Below are 10,963 nucleotides of genomic sequence, written 5' to 3'. Positions count from 1 at the left end.
AGACTTGGCTCTTCTCAGCCGTACAATGATCTATGACAATTCCAAACGACTCGTGATGGAAAATGCTTTCCACAACCAGAGAAAGAACTGTGGAATCTGAATGCAGAGCAAAGTATACTATTTTCTCTTTTTTGTTGTTTTTTTCTCTCATGGTTTTTCTCTTTCGTTCTGATTCTTCTTTCACAACATGACCAATGTGAAAATATGTTTAATATGATTGTACATCTATAGCCTATATCAGATTGCATACTGTTTTGGGTAGGGGGGAAGGGAGGGAGTGGAGAGAGAAAAAAATTTAGAACTCCAAATTTTATAAATGTCAGTGTTGAAAGCTATCTTTACATGTAATTGTAAAAAATATACTATTAAGTGGGGGAAAAGTTTCTGAAGGCTAAAGAGGGAATATAGATAGACAGACATGCAAAATATTTGCAAAAACGTACAAAATAGATTGGAAAAGGGGGAAATGCTACAGCTAGTAATAGAACAGGGATTTGAACTCAGGTCCTTCAACTATTAATCTATCTCTGCCCTGTATTATACTGGACTAAAAAGGGGGAAAAAACCAAAACTAAGGAATATAGGGAGATATTGGAGAAAAACTAACTCTCTGGTCTTGCTAATACCTACCTGCCTACTTATCATGTATCACTGTAATCCTTCTTATATGTTTCCTTCGATTTTTTTTTAAATCCAGGGACTTTTCAGATTGGGGGAAGAATTCCTTTGGACTTCTGTTGCTGGTTACACTCTCCTCCCCAAAACTTTTCAACAATTTCTTCAAGGCCCAGAACTTCCAAGAAGCTTTCCCTTATCTACAACTTCACCCATCTGCACCCCCTTTGCTATCCCCCATCCCTGCAGTGATGTAGAAGCAGTTTCTACCTACTTAAAACCCCCACTGCATTTTATTGATACCTTTCTAGGGGTATTTAGTCCACCTTCCTTTGGTAGTCATATAAAGTCATATCTAATTCTGCCTACAGGATAAGCTTTATGAAGATAGGGCCTAAATCTTATTTATCTTTGTCCTTGATCCTTCCCCTGCTGTCCCCCATTAAGTTCCTAGTGCACAATATGTTTTTAACACAGTAGCTATTGATTTTAACCTAATAATTAGTCATTAGTCATCTAAAGCTAGATCCTAAGTGCTAAACAAATGCATGGATGGATGGATGGATGAATGGGTGGATGGATGGATGGATTTCACACTATACTACCATAAAGGATAAAAATAATTTGTTAGTTAACAGGATCATAGATTAAAAGCTGAAAGAGAAGTGAGAAGTTTGCTAGTCTGAGTCTCTCATTTTACAAATGAGAATACTGCATTCTTGAGATAGTAAGACACTTGTACAAGGTCTCAGGTTCTTAACAGTCCTTAGCATATTTAGCCTTATTTTATTTTCAAAGCACTTTAAAAAATATTTACTTTTGCATAAAGGAGATTCCCTCTCATGGTCTTTTGCTCCCCACTAATGGTAATGAGCTCCTGCCTAAGGACTCTTCTAGGCCTCCTAGCTTTAGAGTGATTATTGATAGTAACTGTTGCTGTTTCCCTCCCAGCCTGATGTCTTTCTTTTTCTTGGCCTCATTTCTTGGCCATGCCCTGGCTACTTCTTAAACAGGCCTATTCAATGAATGGGTGTTGCCTCACCCTAAGTGAGTACCTGCAAAGACTTTGATCTAAAGGACCCAAAGTCTCCCAGTGCATCCTGGGTCATCTCCAGTCATCCTGATGAATATGTGGTCACTGGACTCAGATGGCTCTGGAGCAGAAGTGAGGCTGGTGACCTGCACAGCCCTCTCTCACTCAAAACAAAGTCAAGTGCAAGTCATGTCATCATTTCTCTGATGGAGTGGTCTTCTTAGGCAACAAAGGATGAACACAATAGTAAACATTGATATCCCTTCATTTCTGGTTAATTCTGCCCAACAACTCACAGAAATGTCCTTGGTATTCTGTGGTGTAGTGAGAACACTGAACTTAAATTCAAAAAGAAGACCTGGGTTTGATCTGGGGCAAGTCATTTCATCTCTCTAGGTTTCGGTTTCCTTGTCTGAACAAAGAGGAGTTTGAACTTGATGTCAAGGTCACTTCCCACTCTAATACTCTGTGATTTCTTAAACTCTAAACATGTTCTTAACGACAACAAAGTGAGGATGGAGAAGTAGGCTACACTGTCAGATAGGCGATCCAAAGAAGAATATTTGTATGAGAAAAAAATCAGTTTTTTGGGAGAGAAGTGGTGGACCATAGGTACAGAAGGAGGCAAACAGTCCAAGCTGTATCTGATGTGTTGATTTGTTTTAATTAACTCTACTTCTTTGTTATAAGGGACAGTTCCAAGGCAGTGGTGGTATGTCACTGAGGAATGACTGTGATGTAAATGAAAGTGCAGCTAAAAATAATTTTAAAGGAAAGGGAGGAGGCAATGAAAGAATAAAACATCTTAATAATAATAATAGTAGCATTTACATGTTACATAGGTTTAGGAATCATTTTACATATATTATTTCTCTTGAGCTTCACCAAAACTCTGTATGATAGGTGCTATTATCATCCTTATTTTACAGATGAGAAAACTGAGGTTCAGAGGTTAAATGACTTGCCAAGGTTGCATAGCTAGTCAAGGGTTGAGGAAAGATTTGAATTCAAGGTTTTCCTGACTCCAAGTCCAGAACTCTTAATACCAACTAACTGTCTAATGAGTTCCAAATATTGAAATACAGCTATCATGAACACACACAAACATACCCTGTCAAGTCTTCTTTTCTTCTTGTTAAATTTGTACAGTTGCTCTCCAAATAGTGTGGTGCCAGACCCCTGATGATGTCAATTGTCTTCTTGTGGATACCCTAATGCTGGCAAGGCCCTTTCCAACAGGTGGCATCTGGAACAGAACAGAATAGTCCCAGACATGGTCTGATGGGGCATAGTACAGCAAGACACTCACCTCCCTAGTTTTGGATGCAGTCTCCCTTAATGCCATCTGGGGTAGAGAGCATTAGCTCTTTTGTGTGTTATATTGTACCATTGACTCATTTTATGCTTGTAGTCCATTAAGCAACACTGTTCCCCATCCTGATTATTTCCCCATGGCTATTTCCACATTCTCCAGAGTGCCATGAACCACCTCCTCTCCAAACTTTGCATCTCTCCTCCACTAAAAGTTCTTGACAATCCTCTGTTGTCTTTAAAGTTTACACCTACAACTTAAGTCGACAGCCAAACCATAATGTTATATCACTATACTTGGAGAACGCTTAATGAGTTGGGATGTCCTTGCCACTTGGATGGCCCAGCTAAAGCATTCTTCAAACACGTTGGTTTCATGCCCTCAGCATTTCCCTCCCTTCCCCCAAGAGCAAAGCCCACATAGAGTTGCCTGTAGCTGGACCCAAACCTGAGGCTTTGGTGGCTACTCAGAACTTCTCTGGCTGGAAAGCCCTCTTATCCTCTCCAACACTAATGCCTTTGCTCTTTAGCAATTTGCTCCTGAAGACAGAATCAGTTTCTTCATAGGGAACTGCATGATTGAATGACACATCCCTATTGTGAAATTTCTCGAGTGTCTCTGTGTAACAAAAGACCAAAAAAGAAAAAAAAAAAAGGAAGAGAACCCAAGGGAGATCTGGAGAGGAACTGCTCACTCACTGTTTTCTTGCATTTCTATAGAAACAGGATGAGCCCTGGTCTGAACAGGCAAAGGCGTTAGACGCCCATGGTCTTGGGGGAGCAGACGTCAGGTGAGTACCATCTGGCCAGGCTGTCCTGCCTTCACTAGGACTGCTACAGCAGCAATTTTCAGAGGATGGAACAGGGCAAGTGAACAGGACTTGGATGCCAGAAACATCAGATTAATAGGGACAGGGAACTAGTGGTTTTCTCATTCCACATACCCAGTTGCTTCCATGACATCATCCTCCCCCATACACACACAGACAAGCACACTGCCTTGTTCTCTCCTTCCTCCCTCTGAGAGGCTACTGGCCAGGGAAGAAGAAAGTGCAAATCTTTGCAAAAGCTGGGAAAAAGAATCATGGGTCTCCAGTCCAATCACTGCAAATCTCTAGGGACCAGAGGAGACCATGCCAAGAAAGGGGAAATTACCAATATACTATTATCGATTCCTATCAGGAAAACTGGCCTTTTATCAATTCTTCATTCTCTATGGGATTTTTATTATACCCATCTTACTGTGCCTTTACATTTTTCCTCATGTTAACAACTAAATGTGGATTCATAGGCTTTAAAGAACAGCGGGATTAATTAAACGTTGATCTGTCAGTTGGCCCTTGATGAGCAGAAAGAGGACTAATTTAAACAGTCATAACCTATTTTCCCCCCAAGTTTTATTAATGTGTTTTGTTTTTATATTACAAATATTTGCAGATTACCTGCACTTTGTGAGAGGTCTCTTAAAACAGAGCAAAACAATTAAGTAAAGCTAATCATGAAGTGACCTCATCTGTTGTACATACATTTCATGTCTGGAGCACCCTGCACCTCTGTTTTTTAATTATGGCAATTAACAGAAATGTATTTGTTCCCTGTAACAATATGAATAGTCAAGTGAAACAAATTTGCTTACTGATCATCAAAAATACATGTTTATATACATATATTTGTGTGTATGTATGTATATGTATATTTATGTACATATATCTATATACACATAAATATATCTATGTCTGTATCTAACTATATATATATATATATATATGTCAGTCTGAATCTGAACCTATTATCTCTTTGTCAGCAGGTAGGTAGCTTTCTTCATCATTGTTTATCTAGAATCATGAATGATAATTGTTTTGAGCATAGTTCTTATGGCTTTAAAAATTATTGTCTTTATAGTGTTGTTCTTATCATGTAAATTTTCCTGGTCCTACCTGCTTAACTCCGCATCTCTTCATGTAAGTCTTTCCATGTCTCTTTGAAATAATCCATTTCCTCATTTCTTATATCACAATAGTATTCCATCATATTCATATAGCACAACTTATTCATCCATTCCCTAAATGATAGATATAAGTGAGTTTTTAATTTTTTGCCACCACAAAAAGAGCTGCTATAAATATTCTTGCATATATGTCTTTTCCCTCTTTCCTTGATCTCTTCTGGGTACACACCTAGTAGTGATAGACCTAGGTCAAAGTGCATTCACTATTGAGTCACTTGTTTTGCGTAATTCCAAGTTGTTTTACAGAATCACTGCACCCATTTAGAGATGCACCCACATCATGTCAACATGAATTTTCCCCCATGATCCTTCTAATATTTATAATTTTTATTTTTGCCATCTTTGCCAATCTGATGTGTATGAGGTAAAATTTCAGAAAGGCTTTAATTTGCATTTCTTGATAAAATATAGGGGTCCTAGAAAAGAAAGTATTAAAAATCAATTAGAGACTAACCTAATCTTAAAATACTGGGGAGGGTCAAAAAACAAACCATAAAAACTAAAGATGATTTATTTAAAGCTAATGGTATCCATGAAATAACATAGCAAAAATTGTAAGTTACAGCCTAAATAGTCTTTAGGTAAAAATACATAACTCTATACACTCTAATTAACAAAAAAAGAAAAAGAACAAAGCAATGGTTTGAGAATGCAACTAAAAATACAAGAAAAACAGTGTCAGACTTAACAAAATCAGAGAAGGCAGGTGTTTTCATATCCAAAGCAGTACAGAAAAGAGATTTCACTTCACCACATACAAATTACTTCATATTATAATATTCAATAATTTCAAGATGTCCATTCCTTTCCTTTCCTTCTTTTTTCTTTCTCTGTCTCATATTCATTCCTTCCTTCCCTCCCTGCCTCTCTCTCCATCACTCCCCTCCTCCCCCCTTTAGGTACCTTGGTGTTCCTCCCCACTTCTGGATCTCTTGCCATATTTACAGTGAACCTGGTGCAGACAATTGACCAGCTTAGCCCACTGCAATTCAGAACTCCAGAGCTGAAAACATCCACCAGTCTCAGAAATCTCAATAGAAAGATAATAGGCATGCACCATCATACCCAACCAACAGAGCAACCTGGTTTGTCTTCTTGTGGACCTTGTTTCTTTTCTTGTTTGTGCATTTTTAAATACATAAATAATACTCTTTTCTTGCTTTTGTCTTTTTTAAGAAAAATCTTGTTAACTCTATGACTAGTCTAGTGGCAAAGGACATAGGTAAACCTAGCTCTTTTACTCACTATTTTATCACCTAGAACAAGTGTCTTTACCTCTCTAGAACTCAGGGTCTTCAAAAACAAAATAGGATTGTGACCTTAAGGTTATAATCAATTGTAATATATGATCTCTATCCATGTTAAGCCTCTGGATGCTCTCTAACACTTCTAGGGAAGACTCTTCTATGGTCAGAGTCACAGGGACATCCATGGACTGTGACTTCTTGATGAAGTACAAAGTTTCTTCCTGTTTAATAGGATAATTGTGCCTGTGTCATGGGGGGGCGGGAACCACAAGGACATAAGAGTGCTCACATCCTCTTCCCATCCTGTTCAGACTAGTCATGAGAAGCTGAGGGAACTGTGCTCCTATCGTCAGAACTCCTTATTTTATGTCACCACTCTTGCATGATCACAACTTATATTAGGCATCCTTTGCAAATCCCCATCAGTCAATAATTATTTTAAAGTCTACTGTGTTCCAGTAACTGTGCTAAGTATTGGGGATACAAAGAGAAACTTACAGTCTAATGAAGGAGATAATATGCAAACAGCTATGTACAAATAAACTAGATACAGGATATATTGGAAATGATCAACAGAAAAATTTTATGAAAGAAGGAGATCTGGTAGTACTAGTACAACAAAGCAGTAATCATCAAAATAATTTGGCTTTGAAAAGAACCAGAGTAGTTGTATAATGGAAGATATTAGGTTCAGAATGTACAAAACCAAATGAACACAGTAGCCTAGCATTTGATACACCCAAAGATCTCAACATTAGTGCAAAAGCTCATAATTTGACAAAAACTCCTGGGAGAACTAGAAAATGGTGTGTCAGAAACTAGTCATAGACCAGCATCTCCCACCATATAACAAGATAAACTCAAAATTTGTACATGATTTACACAAAAATGTTTCTATCATAATCAAATTAGGAGCATTTGGGAAAAAAAAATTCCTGTCAGATCTAAGGATAGGGGAAGGATTCATGTCCAAACAACAGATAGAGATGATTGCAGGAAGCAAAATGGACAATTTAATTATTTAAAATTATTAAATTAAAAAAAGTTTAACACGAACAAAACTATTGTAACCAAAATTAGAAGGAAAGCAGGAAAGTGGGGAACAGAGATTTTATAACAAGTTTTTTTTTCTAATAATGTTCTCCTTTCTCAAATATATAGGGAACTAAGCCAGATTTACAAAAATAAGAACTATCCCTCAATTGCTAAATAGCTAAAGGAAATGAACAGGAAGTTTTCAGAAGAAAAAGTCAAATCTATCAATAATCATATGAAAAAAATGCTCTAACTCATGAATAATTAGAATAATACAAATTAAAACAACTCCAAGTTACCATCTTACTCACATCACATTGACTAAGATGACAAAAAACAAAAATGCCAAATGCTGGAGGTGATACAGGAAAATAGCTTCATTAATGCATTACAGCGAGAGCTGGGAATAAGTCCAACCATTCTGGAGAATAATTTGGATCTGTGCTCAAAGGGCTACAAAACTGTGCATACCCTTTGACCCAGCAATACCACTACTGGTTCTGTACCCCCAGGAGATGAAAGAAAAATTAAAAGGACCCATATATACCAAAACAATTATAGTAGCTCTTTTTCTAGTGGCAAAGAATTAGACACTGAGGGCATCCCCATCAACTGCATAGTGGCTGAACAAATTATGATGCGTGAAGGTGGTAGAGTACTATTGTGCTTTAAGAAATGGTGAAAGGGGTTTTCCCTTTTTTCAGAAAAACCTGGAAAGACATGTGAACTCATGCAAAGTGAAGTGATCAGAACCAGGAGAACAACCTACTTGGTAGCAACAATATTATAAGGAAAATCAGCTATGAAAAACTTTACAACCCTGATCAGTGCCATGATCCATGACAGTTCAAAAATGAGAGCTACTTCCAGACAGAGAAATGATGAATGTATATTTTTCTACTTTATTTCTCTTGCTTTTTTGTTTGTTCATTTATAATGTGGCTAATGAGGAGATATATTTACATGACTTCATATGTGTAACAGGTATCGTATTTATTTCCTTCTCAAAATTGTGAGGGAGAGGCAGAAGAAGAAAGAGAACTGGGAACTAAAAAGAAAAAGAACAAAAGAAAATTTAAGGAAAAAGGGGAAATAATCAATTGGTGGATGATGTTAGAATTAAGATAGGTCAGGAAAGTCTTCTTGTAAAATATGGGATTTTAACTGGACTTGAAAGAAACCAGGAAATAGATGAGAGAAAAGAAAACATTCCACTCATGGGGGAAGTTAGTAAAAATGCTCAGTATCTGGGGTATAGATGAAAAGGTACAGAATTTAGGTTCACAAGGGTCCTAGAGGATGACATGTTAGATATGAGGTCAGAAGACTTGAGTTCAAGTGACAGAACTCTTACTTACTCCCCATTTGACCTTGAGAAAATAATTTAACATACTCAGGTATTGGTTTACTCGTCTGTAACACTAACATCTGTAACACTAACATCTATAACGCTAACATCTGTAACAGCCTTGCACTAGCTGACATCTGAGGCTACTTCCAAATTTCACTATTATTTCAACCTTGTTTGTTATCCTGTGTGATCCTTGGTAAGTAGTAAGCCAGAGTTGTGAACCAAGAGGAACCTAGAAATCATCTCGTCGAACCCCATCTTTTCACGGATAACGAAACTGATTTTTGAGTAATCGTGTAGAGTGACCTGGCCAAAGTCATATGCACAACAAGTGGCAAAGTTTGGATTCCCATTTGGGTCTTTTGCCTCTATTATTAAAACAGCCACTTAAAACTCTCTGAACCTCAGTTTCCTTATCTCTAAAACAGGATAATCATATTTTTCACATGCTGTGATAGATAGTAAGCCTACCTTAGGGTCAGGAAGATCTGAATTCAAGTCCCACCTTGATAATACCCTGACTTTGAGAAAGTCACTTCTCCTCTAAGGACCCCAAACAATTCTCAGTGTCTGAAGTGAAAAGCAGGTGCTGATCTGGTGGGTGCAGTTTTCTTAACAGGAGTTTTCTATACCAAGAAAATCACAGGTTGGGTCTAAAACCACCTTCTTCACTGGATGAGTGCTTAGCATGGTGCTTGGAACGTAGCAGGTGCTTACTAAATGTTTGATTGACAGATTGTTTGGGGGAAAGCATTGTTTTAAATAAAATCTTACAAGACTATAGAAATGAGGTATTATCTTTTTTTACGTGGTATAGTTACTTATTTTATACATAAATTGTGTAGGCATGTGTATATTTATGGGGGGAAAAAAGTATCAACTGGTCCTTTATCAGAGCTAAATAACAGCAAAATAATAAAAATGCAAAAGGATAGAAACTAGACCAGTAATTTTATTAGTATTGGGAATTCCAAGATAAGGAATTTCTCCCTACCAATGCAGGTCAGAACTTTCTCTGCAATTCATAGTTTCTTCATCTCTAAATAACAGCATCTGCCTCACAAGGTTGTTGTGAGGTCAAAATGAAGTATTTGTCAACTTTAAAGGGCACTATATATATGTATATATATATATATGTATGTATATATATACACCATATATAATTATATATATTTACGTAAGTGCTACCTACCATTATCATTAAAGTTGTCTGGATCAGTAGTGTCAAACTCAAATAGAAATGGAGCCCACTAAGCCATACATAAAGATCCCTATGTCCCGCGTATTGACTTAGAAAGCCACGTTTATATATCTATATCTATATTTATTTATTAATGAATGCATGAGCACATTAAAATAAGACAGGAACTTCATTTTAGTATGGTTCAGGAGGCATACAGGGCTATCGAGGGCTGCATACAGTTTTCAGACTGTGTATTTGACTCCTCTGAACCAGAGCACTGAGAAGCTAGGTGGCTTTACTGGAGTCACACCATGAGTATGTGTCAGGACTTGACCTATAGCTTCCTGGTCCGAGGCCAGCTAATTCTTCTACAAACAACAACAATCTCACCTTCTACAGGAAGTTTTTCTTGTTGATTTGTCTCTAATTTATCCTATACATAACTTGTCTGTCCATGATTGTTTTCATCTTGTCTCCCCTATTAGACTGTAAGTTCCTTGAGATTAGGGAATATCTTTTCCTTTCTTTGTAATCCTTGTGCTCAGCACAGTGCCTAGTACATAGGAGACAATAAATGTTTATTGTCAGACTGACTGGTTGATCATCTCTTTTGATTTGTAGAACTTATTACACTTTATAAATGACTTTCATATAGATTATTTCATTTGATCCCTATAACAGAAAGCAAGTTTTAAAAGAAAGAGCATTGGTTTGGAAATTGAAGGACCTGTATTCTTATGATGGTTTTGCCTGATCATGGGCAAGTTGCTCTGAGAATGAGTTCCTTCCTTTATAAAAGGAAGGAACTAAAGAAAATTATCCCTGAGATTAGGGAGGTAATATGGCATCTTAGAAAGTATCAGGGCTCTAGAGTCATTGGAACTGGCTTTAAAGTCCATCTCTGCCACTTATTTTCTGGGTGAGCTTGGGAAACTCTTTTTACTTTACTGAGTCTCAGTTTCTCACAATTGCAAAATGAATAGGTTGAGTTAGAAGCCCCCTTTCAGCTCTAGATTTATGGTTCTAATATCTATGATCTTATGTAACCTATATGGACCTAGTTAGGGGTGTGCTGGAACCAGTCATGCTGGCTCATGAGAGCAGATTGTGAAATTCGCAGTGTGAGCAATTTTGCCTCAAAAATCTGAAAATGCTGCAAATTAGGATTCGGTTTATTATT

This window comes from Notamacropus eugenii, chromosome 1 (genome assembly GCF_028372415.1).
Source record: "Notamacropus eugenii isolate mMacEug1 chromosome 1, mMacEug1.pri_v2, whole genome shotgun sequence".
Classification (NCBI taxonomy): Eukaryota; Metazoa; Chordata; class Mammalia; order Diprotodontia; family Macropodidae; genus Notamacropus; species Notamacropus eugenii.
The sequence above is the reverse complement of the archived record's forward strand: the minus strand, read 5'-3'. Positions refer to the sequence as shown.